General features: G+C 49.6%; 1 pseudogene; it reads right to left on the reverse strand.

Moving 5' to 3' along the window:
* LOC102570240 (UDP-glucose 6-dehydrogenase-like) lies at window positions 1-25,800 on the reverse strand (annotated as a pseudogene).
* Window positions 25,801-25,838: the final 38 nt, after the last annotated feature.

Genomic DNA, 25,838 nt, shown 5'->3' on the forward strand with positions numbered 1-25,838 from the left:
GTCAGAGGCGGCCAAATGCAATTTTATTATGAAAGTCTGGAACGAACTTTCCTGAGCAGAAATAAGCAGGGGAGTCAGATTTACTAATAAAAGTCAATGTTTAGGATTGTAAATCCAAAAAAAAAAGCTGACAAAGCCAGTAGGGAAATACATAGCGCCTGAGCAAGGGACTAACAATAGAAGGATGGGGGTGAGGAGGGGAACGCAACTAGGTTACAGGAGATACCAAAAGCCTGGCTTCTACTGCCAGCCTGGCCCACACCCACCCTGTCCCACATGGGAGTTGCAGGAGGAATGTGGACAGTGCTGAGTGCTCACTGTGGGCAAAAAACCATGTGGAGCCCAATGGGTTAAAAGGGCAAAGTAAAAGATCTTACTAATGGCACAAATAAAAAGGTGCCCAAAGGCTACTTCTACCCTCTGCAGAGCCAGGGCTGTAGTCCCACCAGGAGATCTGCTGGGCTGAGCCAGTTGTGAAGGGAAGAGCCCAGCCAGATGGGAGTCAGCCGCAGTGTGGTAGGAGGCACAGTGCACCAGTGCCTGAGACATGCAGCCAGAGAAGGCCCTGCACACAGCTGCAGTCTCTGCCCAGGGTCTCATTCCATGTTATACCATGTGACAGGCAACAGGGTTAAATCTTCATTTTCTTTAGGGGAGGAGCCTGTAGGTCCAGCTTGGATATGGCATTTGCTGTGAATGGGATTCTCTGGCTGATTTTCTTCCCAATCATCTCCACCTAGACAGAGGAAGTCATAGAACAAAGTTCAGCCAACACCCTCTGCTCTGTGCGCCACAGCCATGCACAGCCACACAGGACAGAAACCCCAGCTCCCAAAGTACTGCTGTACCCAGTGAGCTAAAATCTCCACTAGACAGTGCTAGCATAGCCAGCAGAACCAAGACACACTACATCCAGCAATGGAACTTATCACTAGGGATTCTGGTTTTCTCTGCTTAAAATCCCAAATCCTCTGATTTAAAACCCCTCAAAATCCATGTTTTTCTGTAATTAAAATGAAATGCCACTATAAACATAGGCATAATTTGAACATGTTTTATTGATATATTTACAATTTTACAGCAATTTGGAAGCCTATCAGTACCTCAATCATTATAGTAAAATAAATTCTAGATACCTATATATTTTGGCATTTGATTTTGGTTATTTCATCATAGAAAATCAGAGCTGCCCCCTTTGCTCACCAGAACACAGGTCCAGCTATGGCTGTCACCCCTGCTGCTTTGTGGTGCTAAGCAGCCCTGATATGCCAGTGCCCTGTCCCTGCCTATGCTGTTGCCCCTCACTTCCAACCTAGTCCCCCTGGCCCTGCTGATGCCCCTCACTCCTGACCCACAACCCTCCCTGGTCTTGCTAGTGCCCCTCATTCCCAACCCACAGCCCTCTGGCCCTGCCAGTGCACCTCACTCCCAACCCACAGTCCCCCACCCCCATGGCCATACTGATGCCCCTCACTCCTGACCCTGCCCCCAGACCTGAGCCCCAGTGTGTGAGGAGGTGGGTGTGTGGGTAAGGGGGCATGTGGGCACAGGCAATATGTTGGGGGGGAGGGGGCATGGAGGGCATAAACAATATGTCCAGGGGACAGTGAGAATGTGTGTGTGTGTCCCCAATTTCTGTGCCCACAATGTGGAGAGTGCTGCAATCTGGCCAGACCAACTCTAGACAGGAGCCACCTCCATGGCCCAGCAGGTGGGCCTGGCGCAGGAGGAAGAACTGTGCTGCCATGAAGCGCCCCCTGCCCACCCAGCAGCAGTGGGGGGCACAACTCTGCACCACTGGTGCCTCACCTTGGTGGCCATGGCAGCACAGCACTCCATCCTGCTTTGGGTCCCACCTGCAGGGCCACAGAGGCAGCTCCTGCCCAGAGCTGGTGCGGCCAGGCTGCAGCCCTATGCCCCACTGTGGGCCCAGAAAACTGAAAGGCATGTGCCTCCCTGCTCCCCACCCATTGCCTATGCCCCCCCCGCCCATCCCAAAGCTTTGCCTGTGCCCCAACCACCTCCATAGGCTTACCTGGAGGGAACTGCAGGAGCTGCTCTCCACCACAGTGCCTGGCTGCCATGTACATGTGTGCACATGCACATGCATGTGGCACCTCCTGAATCCTGCTTCCCCATCCCCCAGCAGCCCCTTATAGGCTGGAACTCTGCCAGCCTGCAAGGGAAACCCACAGTTTCCCAGGGTTTTTTTTTCTTTGAAAGAGAAAATTCGTGTTTTTTCCATGGCAAACAGGAAACCCAGTTCCCTCCTTATTACTCATGCTACCTCAATGGTCCTCAGCCTTTTAAAACTAGAAGACCCTCCCCATCAGACTCAAGACACCCCTCAGAAAATGCCAGCTCTTAGTTTTTGTTCATTTTCTGACTACAGGAAAATAATAGACTAATTCCTCTGTGGCAAAGAACCGAGAAAGCCCAGGAAATACCTGGAAGCCTAACTGCTGCAGCCAATCATGCAAACTGTCCAGGATTCTCCTTCCATCAAAGATAAAAGCCGGTTTGAGCACTGCCTTATAGATTTTCTCATGGCTACCTCTGACAAGATTTTCTACTGAGACAGCCATGTTGGGTACAGAAATACTCTTATGAATCATCAGGCTGCAGACCTTAGAGAGACCTTAGGGCAGAGGTGCTGGAGTGGGACAGGTCTTGCATGATCTGCTCTTTCTTCACTTTGGGATCATAGATGTGCAGCTGAGCTCCCTCGTCCATCAGGTACTTGCTGATGTGGATGCTGGAGGACTCCCTGAAGCAGGAGAGAACTCACCCTGCAGCTCCTGGCACAGACAGGTCCCACTGACCCAGAAGTGCCCCCTGGAATGCCATGGCACAGACTACTGCATTTCTGCCCTGGAACACAGGGTATTTCTCCCCAAATGGGGATGGAAGGAGCAGTCAGGTTCAATGTAGATCACCATGGGCAGGTACAAACTAAGAGCAAGGAACAGGAATAGCAGAATAGGGAGTCAGGGCTCTGGGCTCTTGATTTTCCATTATTTCCAGAAACCTGAGAAACTTGCTACACATGTGACTGCAGTGGTTCATATCTGTCGGAGGAGGAATATCTCCAGCTTGGCTTCTGCTTCTTACATCCAGTGCCTGTTGGTCACTGCTAAAGGAAGTGCTGAGCTGGGGGGTCCCTGCCCAGAAAGAGCCCCAAAGATACAGAGACCTGGAGATGCTGGCCTCCAAATGATATCCGTTAATCTGCACAGTGTCCTAGACTCCTATTATAGGCCCAGCTCAGGTTAGGAGAGTCAGCAGTACAGAAACATAGCTGGCCTGGGAGTGATGGGCTGCCAATGGAACCCAGGGAGGCAGCTTGGCCACCAGGGGACACAACTTGACCCACTTTTCTACATGTCCTCCTTTCCTGTCGCCTGGTCCTAACAGTAGCACTCAGATCAGCATGGTGTAGCCCCCAAATCCACAGGCACCTCAGCAGGCAGCTCCTCTACACAGTGTGCTCTACAGCCTCTCTCTACTCTGTGGATGGGCTCTATCAGCGGGTACCTGGTGTCTCCCGTGTCCTTCTTGAAGGCAAAGCCCAGTAGTGCAATTTTCTTGTCCATGACCGTGTTGAAGAGACAGCTGATAATGCGGGCAGCGAACCTCCTGCGTTGATACTTATTGATCTCAATCACCTGGCAGAAAATGCCCTGTTGGGGTAGCCCAAGAGCTGACCCCACTCGCCTCATCCTGCCATGCTGGAGGGGGACGAAGGCAGTCTTTCCCACAGCAAGGCCCTAAAGCTGCTAGCTCAGCCTTTGGTTGGAGCAACAGCTCCCTTGTCCCTGGCAAAACATGCATGGAAGGCCTGTTCTACCAACCCTCAGCCCCAGCATGGAGGAGTCTCCATAAATTAAATCCTGACAACCCAGCCTCCGTTCTGCCCCAGCACCACATTACCTGTTGCCAGTATTGAGCCACCTCAGGCAGGTTGAGTGCCTCACAGAGGTAAACCAGGTTGAGAACATCCTTCTGGAAACAGCTGCCCCCAAAACCTGCCCAGGAAAGAGACAGCACAGTCAACACAGGCCTAGACCTGACCAAGACAACCTCCAGTCACCTTTGCAGGAGGGGTAGGGCATGGAGTGGCTGCCTCTGACCAGCACCTATGACTGTGGGCAAAGAACTAGAATAGGTGAACCAGGATGACACTTCACACAGTTTCTAAGGGTGAGGGCATATTTATACCCAGCATCGGTGTTTATCTAGTAAAGGAACACCTAAAGAGGCTGGACACCTTCAAGTCAGCTGGCCCTGACAGATTACACCCTAGACTACTGTGGAAGAGGAGAACCCCAGGCCTTAATTTCTGTTTAAGAAGTGCATTGTAAAATTTTCCATAATGCTGAGTAGGCCTATGAGGTCAATAGGTCAAACCACAGTCTATGCCCTCTTGCAGGTTTCTGGTTCAAACCAGTTTTCTATTTGACTTGTTATATCTTGCGTCATGTGACTTGAATTGAAACATATAAAAAGCTTGCATTAACAGTGGGGGGGGGGGGGGCTCACACCCCCCCGCAGCTGCTTGTATAATAAAGAGTCTCTGACAACTTCAAAACCAAACAACAAAGTGAAGCTTGTTTCTTCCACAATTCTTGGTGCCATGACTCAGATGACAGGCTTGTGAACCGTTCCCCTCCGAAACCCCAGGTGCCAAATCAAGGTAAGAGACCTTTTGAAATCTCTAAAGGGGTTATCGGTGGAGGACTGCCCGTGTGGGTCAGGAAACCAGTTCGAGCTTACGCCATCTAAACTTTTGAAATACGAACTTGTCAGACACTCTAAAGGATTTGTATGAAACCGGTTTACAAATAAAAGAGTAAAAGGAAAAGTCTAGACTAAGGAACATAGAAACCTGAGGAATAGTGTGTGTGTTTTCCATGGTGTCGCTGACCAAGGCTGGGACTAAAGAAATATTCTTGAACCCTGTGCCTCAGTGCAGAAGTTCCCTTGTGTGGAAGAATAAGCCGCTGACCAGGTCTGAGATTAAGGACCCCAGCAGGTTATATGTATGCGTATTATGGTAAAAAAATCGTGTAAGTTTTTAGATAAATGGAATTGATATACCAGGGATAACCCTCCAAAACAATTTCCTTCAGAAGGAACTTTAGAACTTTTTGGAGGTGGATCAGTTTATCAAGATCAAGAGTCCTGAGGTAGCAAGACCCCTCAGACTCAATGGGATGTCTATTTTGATCAGTATGAAGAAGGTAGTAAGAGGCAACAAGAATCCTGGGTAAGAAAAACTAAAAGCTGAAATTAGGCAATTGAAAAATGGATACAGCCCTAGCCAGGCTAATCATCCCTCAGCACCTTCTACCCCTTTATATCCCCAACTAACTCATGAGACCGAGACCAAGTCTGTAGAAGATATTTTAGAAAGTACTTCTTGTTTGGCCTGACCACCACCTTATCCTGAACACCTCCCACCTGAATTAGAAACTCCACCTTGTAGTCCAGAGGGTGCTTCTGCAGGCTCATATTCCCCTGTGGGTTTAAATAACAAATGCCATAAAAAGGACCCTATTATTCAAGAACCGTTGTGCCAATTACCAGGCGCACAAGGTTTGGTAACAGTACATGCCCCTTGGACACCTGGAGATTTAAGAAATCTAGTTAAAGAATTTCCTAACACCAGAGAAAAGCCCTAGAAGTTTAAAGATGAGCTCCAAACCGTTATTAACTGTTACAACCCTACATGGTCTGATATGAATCAGCTTTTGCGTGCCGTACTTCCTTCTGAAGTCCGACAACACCTGACACATGAGGCAGATTGGCCACAGCAAGACCCTGGTCATGGGACAGATCTCGCAACTGCCCAACGCCATTTACTAGAAGCCATATCTGTTGTATGTCCTAAGAAAACTGACTGGGCTAAAATTAATAATTGTAAACAGAATAAAGGAGAGTATCCAGCAGACTGTTTAGACCAACTCAAAGAAGTCTTTGAAAGACACTCAGGAATAGATGAAGCTACCCAAAATGCTCAGGAAGCAATTGCAGCCGCATTTGTCCAAGGCCTACAGCCTAAATTAGGAGACCAATTGTGTAACATCTGTGTGGGCTGGCAAACAAAACCATTAAACGAACTAGTTACGGTTGCCAACCATTGTTTAGCGTGTCAGGAAAGAAAGAAAGAAAATAATGAAGCCAAGTTAATGGCTTTGCAACTTCAAACCTATCACCCCAGAGGACGAGGTCGTGGAAAAGGGAATTCACGAGGCCGAGGAAGGGGACGCGGGTACTGGCAGATGAATGTTTCCTCCATTGACCGTCCTTCCTGTTTTTACTGTGGTCAAACCAGTCATTGGAAAGGAGAATGTCCCAACAGACCGCCTACCTCTACCCCTTCAATGGGAAACACTGCAAATCACCATCAGCAATTTTCCCTGCCTCTTTCCCAAAATTCTTTGTCCCAATATTAGGACCGCCTGAGGGATAGTAACTTCATCCTTTCACCACTCTTACCCATTGATCAGTCTGGACCCTTTGTAGAATGTACCATAGCAGGGAAAAAGGTAACTTGCCTTGTTGACACAGGGGCAAGCCGTTCCGTTTTGTGTCTTTTTGATCTTCCCGATCCACCTCTTTCTGATGCTGTTGTTAATGCTGTCGGCTTTTCTAACCAAGTAATTTCTCATCCTGTAACTCAACACTTGTCCGTTACTCTTGGTCCTATCTCTGACCACCATGCCTTCCTTTTAAGCCCTTTTACCCCCCCGTTAATCTTTTAGGTTGCAACCTACTTTGTAAACTCGGTTGTATTATTTATTGTACAGCGGATGGAGTTTTCCTTGAAGTACCAGCAGAAAACGAATGCGCAGTTCTTGCTGCTATGATTGAACCAGCAATCCCACTTATTTCTACAACAAACCCTGATTTCAAAGAAGAAATCCTTAAACAGGTACCCCCTCCCCTATGGTCGCAGCATGCTAATGAAGTGGGGCAGATACACACCGCTGAACCTGTTAAAATTCGTCTTGATCCGCGAAAGCAGCTCCCGCACAGTTCCCAGTATCCTCTCAGGAAGGAGGCTGAGCAAGGAATCACGCCAGTCATTTCTTCCCTCCTTCAACAAGGTAACTTGGTCCCCACTTCTAGTCCTTGTAATACTCCAATTCTGCCAGTTAAGAAACCAGGCAAAACTACCTATCACTTTATGCAAGACCTGCGAGCTGTTAATTCTGTTGTTTTACCTATTTTTCCTGTAGTACCTAACCCAGCTACCATTCTTTCTTGCATTCCACCAAAAGCTTGTTTCTTTACTGTTGTAGACTTGTGCTCTGCTTTTTTTTCCAATTCCTATTCATGCAGATAGTCAGTTTTTGTTTGTATTTACTTATAAAGGCTTACAATATACTTGGATTAGACTCCCACAAATACAGAGTCCCCTTCTATCTTTTCACAAATTTTGAAGAAAGATTTTATGACATTCAGTTGAAAAACTGTTCTGTCCTTATCCAGTATGTCGATGATCTTTTACTTGCCTCACCTTCCTTTGAAGCCTGTAAAATTGATTCTCTGCACCTTTTGACCTTCTTGCTCTAAAAGGCAAGCTTCTAAAGAAAAACTTCAGCTCTGCTTACCAAAGGTTCATTATTTAGGCCATGATATTTCTGCTGGAGAATGTCACCTTTCAACTGCGTGAGTTGAAACAATTCTTAAAATCCCTTGGCCCACAACTGTCTATCAAATGTGCACCTTCTTAGGTATGGCTAGATATTGCTGCCAATGGATTTTGGGCTATGCCTCAATTGTAAAACCCTTGCAAAATCTTACCTTAAAGGACACCCCTGAACCCTTGCGGTGGTCTCTAGAAGCCGAAAATGCTTTTTCTGTCATTAAAGTTGCCCTTTCGCAGGCACCCGCACTGGGACTTCCTGATTATTCACTCTTTTGTCATGAAAAAGATGGCTTTGCTCTGGGGGTACTTACTCAATCCTATGGAGATAAACATCGTCCTATCACCTACTATAGTACAGCCTTAGATCCTGTAGCAACCAGGTTTCCACCATGCCTTCGGGCAGTTGCTGCTGCTGCTATTCTTGTAGAATCATCTGAAAATATTGTTCTAGCTTTGCCCTTAACTGTTGCCATACCCCACTCAGTGACCGCACTTCTTTTAAAAACCAAAACCCAGCACTTTTCAAATGCTCGTTTAACTAAATATGAAATTCTGCTACTTTCTGCGGCCCACATTACTTTAGTTCGGTGCCCTGTACTTAATCCTGCTTCCTTGTTATCTGCACCTTCTGATGGTGAGCCTCATGACTGCCTCGCTGTTACCGCTCATTTAATTTTACCCCGGTTGATCTTAAGGACATTCCAATTCCAAATGCTGATCTAGTCTTGTATGTTGATGGGTCCTGCCTAAGAAACTCTAAAGGCTCTCTTGTTGCAGGTTACGCTGTATGTTCCCAGCACAAGGTACTCGAAAGTAATTTTTTACCTTCTGTCTATTTTGCCCAAATTGCTGAACTTGTTGCCCTCACTCGTGCCTGTACCCTTGGTAAAGGTAAAACTATTAATATATATATATATATATATATATATATATATATATATATAGATTCGCGTTATGCCTTTGGTGTTGTCCATGACACAATTAGGGGCAATTATGGAAACAACGAGTGTTTCTTACCTCAAATGGCACACCCGTTCCTAATGGTTCTTATGTAGCCGCCTTATTAGATGCCTTTCAATTACCTGTTGCTGTTGCTATTATTAAATGTGCTGCTCACCAATCTTTCCAGGATGAAGTTACGCGTGGAAATAAATACTCTGGCTGACTCTGCAGCCACAGCTGTGGCCCTTTCACCCCCTCAGGCTGAGCAATTGTTCTTTTCTCATAGCTGTGAACAGTCTCCTATTAAAACTCTTCATGATGTTGCACTTCTCCAAGATCAGGCCGCAGATTCTGAAAAAGACACCTGGAGACTGCATGGGTGCATATTACACCCTGACCACCTTTGGCGTTCCCTGGATAGCCACCTGGTTGCACCCAAGACTTACTTCCCTACCTTGCTCGCATGTACCACAGAGTGGCCCATGTGAGCAAAGTGGGGGATGATCGCGGCTTTTCAACCTGATTGGTATGCTCCAAATTTTCCTTCCGTCGCTCAGCACTACTGCCAGGCTTGTCCTGTGTGTCAAGCCCATAATGTAGGCAAACCTGTTAAACTAAGAAAGCCGCACATCCCCCACCTTGGGGACCATTTGTAAATATTCAGATTGGCTTTATACAAATGCCGAAATGTTGTAAATATCAATATATACTTGTTATACTTCGTATGTTTTCAAGTTGGATTGAAGCCTATCCTGTGGCAAGGGCCGATACTAAAGCTGTCTCTAAAATCCTTTTAAAGGACTTTATCCTGTGATTTGGAATCCCACTTACCATTAAGTGACATGGGATCTCACTTTACTGGGCAAATTATGCAAGAAATATGCAGATTCAACAGAACTTTCACTGCCCTTATCACCCACACTCAGCAGGTGCTGTAGAGAGACAAAACAGGATACTGAAAAATAAACTAGCAAAAATCTGTGCTGAAACTGGTTTAAAATGGCCAGATGCTCTACCATTAGCATTAATGAGCATGAGATCCACCCCTAATCGGAAGACTGGACTCAGCCCACATGAAGTCCTGATGGGGAGACCTATGCAACTTCCATCCTCCCCACCCTTACTGCCTTCTCAGATTAATACCCACTTAGCTGATGATCTTGTATTACAATATTGTCAAGCATTAATGAAATGTGTTAAGGCCTTTTGTTCACAGGTCCAAGAAGCTTTACCCAGAGAGCCTGAAGAAGCCTGCTATTCCTTGCAGCCAGGAAACTGAGTTCATGTAAAAATCCACCAAAGGAAATCAGCTTTAGAACCTCACTGAAAAGGTCCATTCCAAGTTCTTCTCACCACTAGCACTGCAGTAAAGTGTCAAGGACTATCTACTTGGATCCACGTGTCATACTGCAAAAAGACTGTTCCTCCTGATGAAACCAAGGATTAAAGATTAAGACTCCAAGAAAAGAGCCCATTAATAACCAAACATGGAGTCCCTCCTATTGACTATTTGTATTAGACTTTTAAACCTGGCCTATGGAAATGTGTTTTTGTCTTCAGTCAACCAAATTAGGATAGACTTAAATGTCTCTAGTTGTTGGATATGTAGTCATGTCCCTATCCATTCTACCGGAGGGATACCCATGCCCTTGAATGTGACCCAAATGTCAGCTCCTTATTATTCACCCTTTCATGGGAATGAAACTTGGCAAGATATAAATTGTAACCGAGCTGACTATGTACAACTAGCATATGCCACCCCTGGAAAGTTTTGTTGGACCTGTAATGGATCTCGTGTTGCAGCTGGAGTCAGTAAGTGTGAAGTAGAATTTAAGGTAAATGGTGCTTGGCTCTCTAACGGTTCTCGGATACCCAGTTATTCTCTCATTTCGGCTGGATATTTAGGTTATTATTCAGTATGGATGTTAAAACTAGTTTGTAACTTTTCGTTTACCGCGCTAGCTGGTCACTATTTTGTACGTGGAGATACGGCTTATAAAAATCTTCCTTCCAGTTGGGGAGGAACATGCTATGTCTCTGCAGCATATGCTGCCTTTACTATTAGATCTCAATTACCTAAAGGAAGAATTCACAATGTTCATGAAATCACAGAAAATCAAAGGTTTGGAGGTATAATGTTCCCTAACTACGGCACAGGCTTAGCTATGTCCGAAATAAAGAAAGTTGCAGCATCCCTAGAGAAAATAGCTAATGCTACTGCCATTGGTTTCCGTGAAATAAGTAAAGAAATGAAAGAAATGAGACAAATGACTCTACAAAACAGACTCACCTTAGATTATATATTAGCTAGCAAAGGAGGTGTGTGCGCTTTGATAAAATCAGAATGCTGCGTTTATATACCAGATGCTTCTAGTGCTATTGAGAACCAGGTCGAAATTATTGAGAAAGAAGCTGCTAAACTACACCAAACCAATCAATGGCGTCTTTGGGACTAGTTTGATGGACTTGGGGCCAAATTATTTTATATCGCAATCATGGTCCTTGGGTTTATTCTCTTTCTACAAGCACTCCTTTTGTTGCTACGCAATTGTAACCTTAGTGCATCCCGCAAAAGATGCAACAGATATGTCTAACGTGATGCTGGGTCAATTGAGATTAGTCTCACCATTGTTCCAAAGGGAGCATTGGAAGATACTCTACCTAAGAACAAGTCTCACTGTGCCTCGAAGGATGCATAAGTCAGACTGTTCTCCTATTGGCTCACTTGCAGTCTGTTGCCCAACACACGGTTACAAAATCTCATCGGTTGTACTATAAGTACAAAAGGGGGGAATGTGGAAGAAGAGAACCCCAGGCCTTAATTTCTGTTTAAGAAGTGCATTGTAAAATTTTCCATAACGCTGAGTAGGCCTACGAGGTCAATAGGTCTATGCCCTCTCACAGCTTTCTGGTTCAAACCAGTTTTCTGTTTGACTTGTTATATCTTGCATCATGTGACCTGAATTGAAACATATAAAAAGCTTGCTTTAACTGTCTGTGAGAGGGGCTCAGTGTCCTCCCCTGCAGCTGCTTGTATAATAAAGAGTCTCTGACAACTTCAAAACCAAACAACAAAGTGAAACTTGTTTCTTCCACAGTACTCAAGGAGCTGGCAGGTGTCATAACCCAACCACTGGCAAAAATATGCAAAAACTCTTGGTGCTCAGGTGAAGTACCTGAAGACTGGAAGAAAGCCAATGTGGTACACATCTTCAAGAAAGGGCAGAAAGTAGATCCCAGGAATTATAGGCCAATCAGCTTGACCTCAATCCCCAGTAAGATTCTGGAGAAAATTATCAAAGAGACACTTCTTGATAAGCTGGCTGATGGCAACATCCTGAGGGACAGCCAGCACGGGTTTGTCATGGATAGGTCTTGCCTGACCAATCTCATCTCCTTCTATGACCAGGTGACATATCACCTGGACAAGGGAGAAAAGATTGACATCAAAGGTTTTTTTCAAGTCCAGATATATGATCTGGTGTCCCATGATCTCCTCATGGAAAAATTGGCCAACTGTGGCCTCGGCTACACCACAGTCCAATGGCTGGGAAACTGGCTCCGAGATCAGACCCAGAGAGTAGTAGTCAACGGTAGCAAATCATTATGGTGCTCCGTAACCAGTGGTGTCAGAAGCACGCTGGCCAAGTTCGCCGATGACACTAAACTTTGGGGCATAGCATCCACACCTGAGGACAGGCTAGTGATCCAGGCTGACTTGAATAAACTTAGTAAGTGGGCAGATACAAACCTAATGATGTTCAATACCGATAAATGCAAGGTACTCCACCTCAGGGGAAAAAAACCCCGCAGCATGCTTATAGGCTTAGCAGAGCTACGCTCGCTAGCACCACGGCTGAAAGAGACTTGGGGGTCATGACTGACCACAAGATGAACATGAGCCACCAATGCAATGTCGCAGCTGGTAAAGCAAACAAAACTCTGGCTTGCATCTATAGATGCTTCTCAAGTAAATCTCAGGATGTCATCCTCCCACTGTACTCAGCCTTAGTGACGCTGCAGCTGGAGTACTGTATCCAATTCTGGGCTCCACAATTCAAGAAGGCTGTCGAGAAGCTTGAGAGAGTCCAGAGGAGAGCCACACGCATGATCAGAGGGCAAGAGAATAAGCCTTATGAAGAGAGGCTGAGAGCCACTGCACTCTTCAGCCTGGAGAAGCGCAGGCTCAGGGGGAACCTGGTGGCTGCCTACAAGTACATAAGGAGTGTGCATCAGGATCTGGGGGAACATCTGTTCACCAGAGCACCCTGAGGGATAACAAGGACTAATGGTCATAAACCCCTCCAAGACCATTTTAGGCTGGACATACGGAAAAATTTCTTTACTGTCTGAACCCCCAAGGCATGGAATAGACTCCCTCCACACGTGGTGCAGGCACCTACTCTGGACTCATTCAAGAAATCTTTGGATGCTTATCTTGCTGGGATCCTTTGACCCTAGCTGACTTCCTGCCCCTAGGCAGGGGGCTGGACTTGATGATCTTCAAGGTCCCTACCAGCCCTAATGTCTATGAAATGTATGAAATCTATAATGCCTGTAAAACAGAGGGATAAAAGAGGACAAGGGGAGGTGGGTGGGATTGGTAGTAGCAGCAGTGATGCTGGAGTCAGCCTCCCACTCCAGCTGGGGCTGATGTCATGGAGTGGCTCCAGCAACTCCGAAAGGAATCCAGCTGGCTCCCCTCTCCAGCCAAAGGCCACAGCACACTCCAGAACCCATACACTCTTCAAGTGATACTGGAAACTCAACCCTACCCTCCTCCAACTCCTTGCCAGCAGGCAGCCACTGGTCAGAAGCTTACTGTGCTTCACAGATTGTGATTATGTGACTACAACAGTCACTTTGCCAAACTAGCCACCAGCACCCCTGAGAACCATGAAAACACTGCCCAGGTCACCCAGTCCTGGTCTTACTGACTAGTGCTCACCTGCCTTGGAAACAGGCACCAGAAAGTAGAGCAAGAGATAGAGGAGGAAGGACAAACTGCAACAGGGGTGAGGAGTCCCCCATCCTCCCCCAGACACATGCTTCCTCTGACTCCCTGGAGCCCCATGTCCAAAGCTCTCCTCAGAAAGTAGCCTAGAGGGGAGCATTACACAGAGTGAAGAGGGGGCTGGATGGAGTCACTGAACCACAAAGCTGGAAGGGACCATGGAAGAGCAAGGCCCTCTAACCAGGAACCTTCAGGCTTTTTCAGACCCAACAGGAGCACTGGCAAACCTCAGTTCAAATCCCCAGTCTTGGCTGCAGTCAACACCGAACACTTCTGAGGAAGCTGGAAAAAAATGCCACTGATTCCTATAGCAACAGGAAGGGAAAAAAATTCCTTCCCTGCCGCATGTAGCAGATCAGCAAAACCCAGGAGCATGAGAAAAACCAAGCACCTTGTACTCAGCTCTGCAACCTAGGGACCAGAAAAATCCCTCCATCGCACATCACACACCCTAAACTGCCTTTTCTGTCAGCCTATTCCCTCCATAAACTTCACTCAGCCTCTTTAATCTTCTTTCATAACTCAACTGGTTGTGGAGCTCTGCTTCATTCTCCTGCTGCTGAGCACAGTCCTCTCTTGTTTCCACCTGCCCTGGGCTTCCAACTGTTGCTCTTTCAGTGCATTGCAGGTATAGCTGCTCAGGGGCAGATACAGGATTGGACAAAGGTGAGTACAGGAGCAGCCACCTGTGCTGCAGGTGTGGCTGCACCCCTGCTCCCAGCTTCTCCCCCTGCACCTCACCAACCAGTGCAGGCAGACTGAGCTGTGGGAGTTGTTTTTACAGTCCTCAAAGCGGGCAAGAATCCACATCCCCTTCCCCTCCATACACAAAGGCATGTCCCCTGGGGCAGGGAAATGTTTAAAACTGTACCTGCCCATTCCAGCCAGGCTATGTGGGGGCTGGGTTCAGCTAGACAGCTGCAGCAGTGATGGGCAGAGGGGTGCGTTTCCCCACCCTGCTCAGTCTCCCAGGAACAGGCATGGGAAAGGGGACTCCCCCACCCATCGCCCCTACTGCTGCTGCTGTTTGCAGCTGAGCCCAGCCCCCACACAGACTGTCTGGAGTGGGCAGGAACAGCTTTGAAGCTTCCCTGCCCCAGGACAGTGAGGAAAGCAGTAGAGTCAGGTGGGGAAAGAGGGAATGGAAGGGGAGAGGATATGCCTTTGAGCATGAACAGGAAGGGTGTGCAGATTCTAAAGTGCTGTGGGGACTTTAAAGAAGTCCTCAGTGGCTCCTTTAGCATCATCCAATCAGAAAGGGGGTCCAGCTGCGCTACTGCACCCCCTCTGGATCAACTCCTGGGTATAGCTTTTTTTTTTTTTTTTTTAACCTTTCCCTGCCTGATTTTACCCCTACAAGCTCTTGCTGTTTCCTGGTATGTCTCTTTGGTAGCCTTCTTCCACAGCCTGTATACTCTCCTTTGGCTTTTGAGGCACCCTGAAAGCTCATTTTGCAGCAACATGGGTCTCTTGTTGTTCTTCTTGGGCTTCTATCATGTCAAAATAGCTTCTTGCTGAGATTTCAGTATTGTGCCCTTTAGGAGCTGCCTCCAATCAGTCATAGCACATGCAGCAAGAAGTGCAGCAGGGAGAGCTTTCCCTGCCTATGGGCACATGGAGGTGTTGGAATGGGGTGGAGGTTCAGTCTCCACAGTCAATGGCTGGATAGACCATCTGCCTGGACTACATCAATGAGTTGGCAAAGGAGCGCACACACCCCCATTCATGCACAAATCCCAGATGCCAGGGGAAGGAATCACATGACTATTTTTCCCTCCTTGGCTTCAAAGGAAGATGTTTCCTAATGCTGGCTTGCCTCCAACCAGTCCCTGTGCACTTTTCCTCCAGGCTAGTTCTAGCTGATCATTCTCTCGTGGTCCAGCCCACACTGTAGCAGCCTCACGGATGTGCACATGGCTGCTCCATTTTCCCTGTAAATTAAAGAGCTGATCCAGTCTCACTCCCATCCCCTGCTGCAGTGGAAATCCAACATATTCCAGAGCAATAAGATGGTTCTCAGTCCTGTTACAGGTGCTCAGCCTCATGTAGGCAGCACATAGCAGCAAGATGGCAGAGACTGGGACTTACCCACACTGGCCTTAAGGAAACGGTTCCCAATACGCTGGTCAGTGCCAATGGCATGTGCCACCTCCTCCACATCAGCCCTAGTCACCTCACACAGGACACTGATGGAATTAATGCTGCTGATCATCTCGGCCAGGAACGCATTGGCAGCCTGGGAAAGGAGAGGACTGGATCAGACCAAGCCACTTTGAGAAGGCCCTTCCCCAGTCCTAAGCACCACAACCCAGCTTCAGTCAGCACAGGTCAGGAACTGCCTCTGACAGGAAAAGCATGTGGCACCATACCAGCTTAGAGTTCTGATGACCATGTGCTGGTGGTGATGATGCAGCTTTTAGGGACCCAGTGCTCATAGATGCTGCTGAGTGTCTTGATTGCCTTTTGTCCTTCAACTGTTTCATCCCCTCCTATCAGGACTCTGTCTGGATTCTTCAGATCTGCAATGGCTGTCCTTTCCACCAAGAACTCTGGGTTAGAGAGTACCTGGGAGGGGGACAACAACGTGTATGGAAAGAGCATCCTGCAACCACTGGGATCACTCCACCCCTTTCCAAACTCAGCCACATCTGGGATGCAAAGTAGCTATTTAACACAAGTAGCATAGAAAGGGAAATAACAGAGAGTTTCTCTGACTGAAATTCCAAACAGAAGTTGAGGCAGTAGCAGCAAATCTGAGACCCATGTGGCCTACTCCTCTGCAGTGTCAGGGACTATTAATGATTGTAAATGATCAGCAGCTCAGCTGTATGACACAAAAGCAGGACTGTCAGCAACCCAATGCTACATAGCCTGTCAGAGGGGTCCTCACAGCTTTGCATTCCCTCCAAGTCTCCCATCCAAGAACTGTCCAGACCTAAGTGAAGACAAAACATGTCCTTCAGGGTAGTCTTCATTTGCTCCATAAGAAAAGGGGAGCAGGCACACAAGTATACAGCACTCCACAAGAAATGCTGTTTTCCAGTATGAAGTAAATACACGCTGGAGAAAGTTACTCCTGTGTATGTCACGTGTCTATTACCACTGTCACTTTCACCTGGGCACACCAGCCCATCTGCCCTGTACCTACCACTGAGGGCAGGACCCATGCAGGCAAGACATGCAGCTGGGCGGATGGAATAGGGATGCGGGTGGGCAGGGAGCAGTGTTTGGGAGCAGGGCAGGTGGGCAGGATCATGAGGCTATGACACAGCAGGACTGGGGCCCAGGGCAGAGCTGTGATCTGCTGCTTGCACATCCCTGTGTGCGCAGGGGTGTGTGAGTGGATCATAGCTCTGCCCCAGGCCCTGTGCTATCACCACGCCAAGATCCCACCCCTGCCCACCTGTCCTGTTCCCAGACACAGCTCTCCACCCATCTGCAGCCCCAACCTGTCCACATGGCTGTGCCCTGTCTGTGTAGGTCCCAGCATGTCTCCATGGAGACCCCAGGATTGTGGGGCAGTGATAGCACAGGGCCAAGGCAGAGCCGCGATCTGTTCCCCAGAAGCCCCTGCCTGTGGAACTGGTGCCTGTTGCAGGGGCATGCAGGGAGCAGATCTTGGCTCTGCCCCAGGGCTCTCACAGCCCTGTAATCCCAGCCAGGGCCCCGCTTGCCCATCCCGCTCCCAGATGCTGCTCCCTGCCCACCCATCCATGGCCGTATCCCAGCCACCCAACCAAGCATGGAGCAGAGCCATTTAGGGAATTTTGGTGAGCTGTTGGGCTGGGCGCAGGGGAGTGCTGACCTGGCCTGTGACAGCTCACCAAAACTCCTTAAGTGGCCCTCAGGCCAAAATAATTGCCCACCTCTACTCTAATAGCACCTACTTCAGGCAGCCAATTTGAGAGAGCTGGTCATGTGTCTGTTCCTTGCTACAGTGTAAAATCCAGGGTAGATTACCCCAGAGTAATGTATTGCATGTCCACACCTTTTGGATCATGCAAGAGCCAACAGTGCTCTCATGGTAAAGTGACTGCACCCAGAACAGGAAGGGTCAACTCTCCCCTGCTAGACTGAATGTTCAGACAGAAGTAGCATCTCTCATGCACCCTGCACAGATGTCCCCATGCCCTAGGGCTAGAGCACAGTCTGTGCCTCACCTGGAAGGACAGGTTGGACTTGGTATTAGCATTGAAGATCCGTTGGATGCTCTCTTGCTGGTTGCACCGGCACCATGCTTTTCTCCACCACAACCTTGTATCCTGTAGCCACCTCTGCAATGTGCAGAGGGCACATGCCTCTATGTACTTGAGATCAGCTGCTCGCCCCTTACCAAGGCCAAAAGTCTCAGTGGGTGTGTTCACCTGCCAGAACAGAAGATTACTGAGCTGATGAAAATCTCAGCGTTAGTTTGCTGGGCTAGTCCCCAGGTTGGCTCTGTCTGTGAGTGACCAAATCTGTGGGCAGAGATCCTGACCACTGCTATCTCTGCTCAGAGTAAATCAAGATCAGCATTGCAGCAGGTAGTCACACCATCCACTAGCAGCTTTGGGAGGAAGTGAAAGAGCATGCCTTCCTATCACCTGCCCTGGTGACACCCACCTGAATGAGGTGGGTTATGGGTTTAAATTAAGCATTTACTGGAACTTCAGAACTGCAGAGATAAGGCTGTCCTGCTCTGCCTGGAGCACTTACAACATCCAGAGGACAGCTTCGCCGGGGGATGGGGCCACAGGAAGAGGACACCTTCCAACCAAGACAGGTGACATACACAAGGAGTACCCAGGTAAGCAGCAGGGGTCCAGATAGTTCTGAGAAAGGGGAGGACAGTATACGCACCAATTCAAGGCCTTAAATGCCTCTATACCAATGCTCGTAGTATGGGGAATAAGCAGGAGGAACTCGCTGTCCAGATAGGTAGTTCAAACCCAGGCATAGTAGGGCTCACAGAAACCTAGTGGGATTCATCCCACGACTGGGTGGTCAACATTAGGGGCTATAGGCTATACAGGCGGGATAGAACAGGGAGGAAAGGTGGGGGTGTGGCGCTCTACATCAAAGAGCAATACACATCCTCAACTAGCAGGATGGGGTCAGAGGAGGGGCAGGCTGAAGTGCTCTGGGTCAGGATACAAGGGGGTCATGGGGAAAGGGACTTAATGGTAGGGGTCTATTACAGACCTCCCAACCAAGGGGAAGAGCTGGACCATGAATTCCCAGGTCAGCTTGTGGAGGCACTTAAGGCAGGGGATGTAGTTGTCATGGGTGATCTAAATTACCTGGATGTCTGCTGTGAGGAGCAGTCAGCCAGGTCTGACAGCTTAACCCAAGAGGTGCACAGTCCCACCAGGGCGAATGCCCTGCTGGACCTGGTCCTGGCCATAGGTGACAACCTGGGCAATAGCAATCATCACTTGCTGGAATTCACCATCCAGCGCAGGGTTTCAAGGGCCTGCAGCAAGGCAGTAGCCTTAGACTTTAAGAGGGCCAACTTCAATGAGCTGAGGGGATTAGTGGGGGAGGCACTAGGGTCCTGGAGAGTAGGGGAACTGGGTGCCCAAGATAAGTGGTCATTCCTTAAGGAGAAGATACCCAGATCCCGAAGGGTGACAATCCCAACAAGAAGCAAAGGGGGCAAGGGTGCCCAAAAGCCCCCGACTCACCAAGGGCATTCACGAATGCCTGATTGCCAAAAAGGAGGAGTACACCCAGTGGAAGGGAGGGGCTATCGCCAAAGAGGAGTATAACTCCACCGCTCAGGTCTGTAGAGGGGCTTTTAGGAAAACTAAGGCAGATACAGAACTAGGGCTAGCATCAAGGATAACAAAAAGTCCTTTTTTAAATGAATAGGGAGAACGAAGAAGGCAAGGTAATGTGGGGCCACTGCAGGATATGCTTGGCAATCTGGTGGTCGCACCAGAGGAGAAAGCAGACCTTTTTAATAATTTCTTCGCCTCCATTTTCTTGTGCAGGGACCGGGATTCCCCTACCGAGATTCAGGACGGACTCAGGAGAAACTCTGCCAAGCCTAGGGTCACGGAGGACCAGGTTACAGAACTTCTGGAGGGGCTGGACATGTTCAAATCAGCAGGTCCAGATGCTCTCCACCCCAGGGTGTTGAGGGAATTGGCAGGAGTTATTGCAGGGCCCCTGGCACGGCTTTACAAGCACTTGACCGGCACCTGGCCAGAGCACCACAACTGGAAGAGGGCCAATGTGGTCCCCATCTTTAAAAAAGGGAAGAGGGAGGACCCGGGCAACTATAGGCCTGTTAGTCTTACTTCAATCCTGGGGAAGCTGTTTGAGAAAATTATCAAGGAGCCCAACTGTGATGGGCCAAGCAGCGGGGATGATGCTCAAGGGCAACCAGCATGGTTTCATTAGGGGCAGGGCCTGTCAGACCAACCTGATTGCCTTCTACGATCAGGTCACAAAATCACTGGACACAGGTGTCGCAGTGCATGTAGTCTTTCTGGACTTCAGGAAGGCCTTTGACACTGTCTCCCACCCCATTCTCATTAAAGAGCTAGGTGATTGTGGCATTGATGCCTACACAGTCAGATGGATTGCAAATTGGCTGAAGGGTCGTACTCAGAGAGGTGGACGGGTCATTTTCGAACTTGAGGGAAGTGGCCAGTGGAGTCCCCCAGGGCTCGGTCCTTGGGCCTGCACTGTTCAATTTCTTTATTAGTGACTTGGACAACAGGGTGAAGAGCAGCCTGTTTAAATTCACAGACGACACCAAAATTTGGGGTGAGGTGGGCATGCTAGAAAGGAAGGACAGATTACAGCAGGACCTAGACAGGTTACAGGGGTGGGCAAATGAAAACAGGATGAGATTCAATACTGACAAGTGTAGGGTGCTGCACTTGGGCAGTAGAAACCAGCAGCATATCTATAGGTTGGGGAACTCTCTTCTCAAAGGCATGGTGGCAGAAAGAGATGATTACTGACTCCAAGATGAACATGGGCCGACAATGCGAGAACACGCTCAGTAGGGCTAACCGTACCTTGTCCTGCATCCACAGATGCATCACAAGCAGGGCCAAGGAGGTGATCCTCCCCCTCTATGTGACACTGGTCAGGCTGCAGCTGGAGTACTGCGTCCAGTTCTGGGTGCTGCACTTCAGGAGGGATGTGGACAGCATTGAGAGGGCCCAAAGGCATCGCATGATCCGGGGACAGCAGGGCAGACCCTATGAGGAGAGGCTACGGCAACTTAATTTGTTTAGCTGAGGGAGGACCTGGTGGCCATCTATAAACTTACTGGGGGGACCAGCGGGGTTTGGGAGAGACCTTGTTCCCCCGAGCGCCTCCCGGAGTAACAAGAAATAATGGCCATAAGTTGCTAGAGTGTAGGTTTAGACTAGACATTAGAAGGCACTACTTCACAGTCAGGGCAGCTAGGATCTGGAACCAACTTCCAAGGGAAGTGGTGCTGGCTCCTACCCTGGGAGTCTTTAAGAGGAGGCTCAATGTTTACCTGGCTGGGGTCATTTGAGCCGTTTTCTCTCCTGCCCAGGGCAGGGGGTCGGACTAGAAGATCTACAAGGTCCCTTCCAACCCTACATCTATGAATCTATGAGTGCATCAGGGAGAAGAAAACAAAACACTTTGTTCCATGCAAGTCCAGTGAGGCCTACAGTCTCAAGTCTCTACTCAGGTGAATCAGAAGCCAAACAGCTTCCACCTTCCCCAACTCCACAACAAGGGCTCAGGGCTCCATCCAAAGTAGTCACTCACTGATATGAAGAAGATGTCGGCCTCTCTCACGGCTTTGTCAATATCAGAGGAAAAGAAGAGGCTGACCCCCCAACAGGCTTCCACCACCTCCTGCAGGCTGGGCTGTGGGGACAGAGGGTCCTGGGGACTCGTACAGCATTAATCACGCCCACCTCCCAGGGAAACTGGTGAATAGAGAGGACTGGAGAAAAAAGGCTTTTTACACTGGGCACTAAACCCTTCAGCAGCTTCCAGGGAACCTTGATAAACAAGGTGTTAAAGCCCTGCTGTAGGGAAGCCCAACAGCCCCGTTTGTCACCTCTAAATACCACCCAACACATGGGACATCCCCATGTTTAAGGACAGTGGTTAGACAGAGCAACATTTACCAGGACAGACTCTGAACCTAGGCTGCAAGTGAGCTTATTACAGACAATACATGCACACAAACAGTAGCAGCATTACAGCTTCCTTTGAACCATGGGCACTGATTGCAGCTGGAGAGAGAACACTGGCCCCAGCCAGTTGCATCATTTGGGCAAGCCCAAGTTACTGGTATATTAAAGAAAAGTAGCTGCTGTGAGAGACTGCCACTGACCAGCTCTCATTGCTTTTGAGTGCCAAGCTAATAAGTCCATGCAAAAGGCCACAGGGCCTTCCCCAAACACAGATCAGCCTTCCCAGGACTTGCAACTGCCTGGTCATAGTAGCAAGGATGAAAGGAACTTGACCATCCCAGCATGGGGTAGGGAACCCTTGTCTGCACAGACACTGAACTGTAGAGATCTTGTGAAACTTGAGAAAGCTACCTCCCCTATGCCCTGCTAAAACACAGCTCCCTTCTGTGCTGTACCTCAAAGATGGTCAGCTGATCCGAGTTCCATGCCCGAATCTGCTCCTCATTTACGTCCACCACTGTGACAGCAATTTCCGGACACATCTGGGCAATGACGCTGCATGTTGGGCCCCCAACACAGCCAGCACTGATGCAGCATATGCGCTTCACATGCACCATTGTTACAACACAGCTGGTCTAGGTCCCAGAGAGCCACAGACAGAGCACACCACATCACCTACAAGAGAAGCACTAAATTCAGCTGCCACAGCTTGGGAACAGTCATTTCACTTCTCCCGTTCCCTCCCCTCCCCCTCCCATCCAAGCTGGTGTGGAAAATGACCATGGCACTGAAAGCAAGCACTTCTGAAAGGCATTTGTGTATGACAAAAAGGCTCTGTTAAACCCTAGCTGGGGCCAAAGCAGGTTCCAACAGGTCTCCTTCTCCTGTCCTGGAAGGCAGACAGCCAGGGGTTTGGAGCCATGCTTTAGCCCACAAATTGATCAGGGATTAAAACATCTGGACTCAAAGGAGGCAGAAAGTTTCTCAGGTGGTCTGCCCCCTTTTTTTTTGGATGAAAAGATGTGCCAAGGCTAAACTTCCACGTACTAAGCTCCCCCTGTGTGCAGAGTAGGAAGATCAACCATGCATTAGCTGTGACAAACCTGAAGCTCCCTGTGCTCCACATGCTGGAGCCACACAGGAGCTAAGATCCCAACTCAGAGCCAGGCCCTGCTAATTTTGTAAAGAGGTCTGACCTTCCATGACAAGGCTACCTGGGTAGGTAATATTGACTGCTTATCCAGCTCACAGACAAGGCTGAACTGGATTTAACATATTAATGAGACCTGCATTGGACCATACAACCAGGTTCCTCAGTCCTTTCAAACCGTGCTCTGCACCCCCACGCTTTGACCTGAACCAAGCTGCTGAGGACAACTCTTTGGAAAGGCAGTCACTGATTCCTAGGAGAGACTGATTCAAGTGCAACCATGCAGCATGCCAGCTAGCACAGCCAGTGTTACTGCTAGAATTACAGCTGGGGAGATGCATGAAAGGATTCCTGGCCAGCAGTGACTGAGCCACTTGAATCAAACCCTGGTCAGCTTTGCAGTGGAGACAACTGCTGTACAGGCACAGCCAGAGCTTGAAGCCTGGTTGAGCTCTAACCTGGTCTCCCTCACCTCAAGGGGAAAAGACACTTCTGAGAACTGCGCCTAGAACCCTATCACAGACAACGTTCCTAGCGAACCTGCAACACCGCTTTCAGGCACGAGGTGCTGGGGGCACAGACTGTGAAGCCACTATGGGACTCAGGGGGCCACACGTAGAAGCACTTGTTTTGCTTAGTTTGGTTTCAGCTGTGGTAGGATGGGGGCTCTGGAGGAAGCTGACAGTCCTCCCATCAAGCCTGGTAACTGCAGCAGTTTCATCCGGGCCCTGAGGTGCTAGGGCTACTGAGGACAGGCAGGACTGAAAGGCAGAGGTTAGACAGCCCTGCTGCCCCAGCGATGTGGGGGCAAAGGGGACTGGCGCAGCCCCCCCAGCCCAGCCTGTGCAGCCAACAGCCTGAACGTCCCTTTCAGGGCGAGGGAAGCCCCTTGTGCCCGACAGAAGGCCCTTCCCGCGTGGAGCCCGCGGGCTGGGCCGCTCAGGAAGCCAATGCGTGTCTGTCCCGGGGCCGGCCCCGTTCAGGTGGGACGAGCCGTAGCCGGGACTCATGGCCCGGGCCCCACTCCCTACCGTGCACGGACCCAAGCGTGGGGCCGCAGCGCGAGGCACCAGCTCTGGGGGCTCCTTGGGAGGCGCCGCCCCGCCCCAGCCCCCAGCGCGCGGGGGGTGAGGGGGCTGCAGCCTCCTGCCCGGCCCCAGGTCGCTCTCGCGGCATCGCCAACGCACCCCCTGCTCCTCCGGGACCGCGGGAACCAGCCCCACTGGAGCCGGGGGGACACGCAGGACCCGTGACCACAAGAGGCGGCAGGAAACCACTGCACCTGCACGGGGCACCAGGGTGTGGCAGGGCCAGGCGTCCGCCTCCTCCCCCCACCCCTGCCACGGCAGAGCGGGCAGGCGAGGGCAGCCAGCCGCCGCGGGGAGTCCATCTGCGGAGAATTCTCACCGGATCGCTTTCCAGGGATGCAATCTACCTGGGGGGTCGTCTTAAATTGAAGTCATCTTGGTTTCAGGTAGATACGGTGTAAGAGGTAGCAAGCAGGACTCATGGGTCAGCAGAGGCTGTGGAATTGCCAGCCAGCATCACTCCAAGGAACACACAGCAGCTCGCATGATAGGAAGCCCTGCCTAGAGACTACACTGCTATAAGTATTCAAATGGCACATTAAATCCACCAACAAAATGAAAAACATGAGTAGCCCAAATCAGCTTGGGAAGCAGGTTTTGGGGTTTTTTTTTTAAACGGTTTATTCACAGACTAGTTAGCAGCAGGTCCTGTGGTTACTTTCCTGAGAGAGGAAGTACCTACCTACCTGCCCAGTTTTCTTGTTTGCACAATGTCTGCAACTGTTGCAGTGAAAAAAGCTTGTGGATTTGGGTATTTTTGTTCTCTCCTTCTACAAGACTTTAAGAGAAGCTTGTGAAGGTAGCTGGGGATTTTGATCATGCTCTAACTCTCTGCAGTCTACCCAGAACATCCAGGCCAGCTTCAGCACTTCCAAGAGAACATGCAGAACCAGCCTCCCTGGGGACAGGGACAGAACAAATGCTACCTCCAGCCAGGGCATTCTGCCTTCCATTCCTCTACACCAGGGTTGTTACTGAAGGTGCAAGAGTGCACAAAAAGTTGCTTCGTGCACCTGAAAGACGAGCCAAGGATTCTCCCCACCCAGAGTTGGGCTCTTCCTTGGGGAAGCACCAAGTACCTGCTTTAGATATGCAGCCAGATCCCAAGAAAGACCCTCCTAGGTACTTACACAGGCCAGGCCAGGCCAAGCCACTTCAAACTTGGGCAGCTCCCTGGGGCTCACGCAGTGCTCACTACAGTCACCTCAAAAGAAATGTTTGGAAAGCAGTAGTTGATCCTAAGGCTGGGGTGTGCAAAATGACAGATTCGTCCAGTAGCCAGACTCCATTTTCCAGCAACCCCTGCCTGCACAGCTGGGACCAGTCTCCATGGTGACCCCAGCCAAAGCTGTGCTAGGATAGCACAAGGCTGAGGTCACCACGGAGGCCAGCCCCAGCCACGCTGGCAGGGCAAGGGGCTGCTCCGGAGCCACTGGAATCTAGCAGCAGGGGCAGCTTGGTCCAGGGCCAAGGCAGAGCTGCAATCCACTGCCTATGCACCCCTGCCTGGAGCATTTAGGCTACAGATTGTGGGTCTGCCCTAGCCCAAGACCAAGCTGCCTCTGCCGCAAGATCCCAGTGGCTCCGAAGTAGCCTCCTGCCCTGCTGCACACCCTGCCAGCATGGCTGGGGCCAGTCTCCATGGCAACCCCAGCCTTGCTATCATAGTGCAGCTGCACTGGGGTCTCCATAGAAACCTCCAGCAGCCATGTAGGCAGGGGCTGCTGGGAAATGGAGTGCATTGCTAGCCGGATTCAGCCTGCAGACTGGACTTTGCTCACCCCGTCTTAGGGCATCAAATGCTACCTCCAAGCTCTTGACCAACAAGTGCCTCTGTGGAAGAAACTCAGGAGTTGGTCGGCAGGTCAGA

This window comes from Alligator mississippiensis, chromosome 9 (genome assembly GCF_030867095.1).
Source record: "Alligator mississippiensis isolate rAllMis1 chromosome 9, rAllMis1, whole genome shotgun sequence".
Taxonomy (NCBI): domain Eukaryota; kingdom Metazoa; phylum Chordata; order Crocodylia; family Alligatoridae; genus Alligator; species Alligator mississippiensis.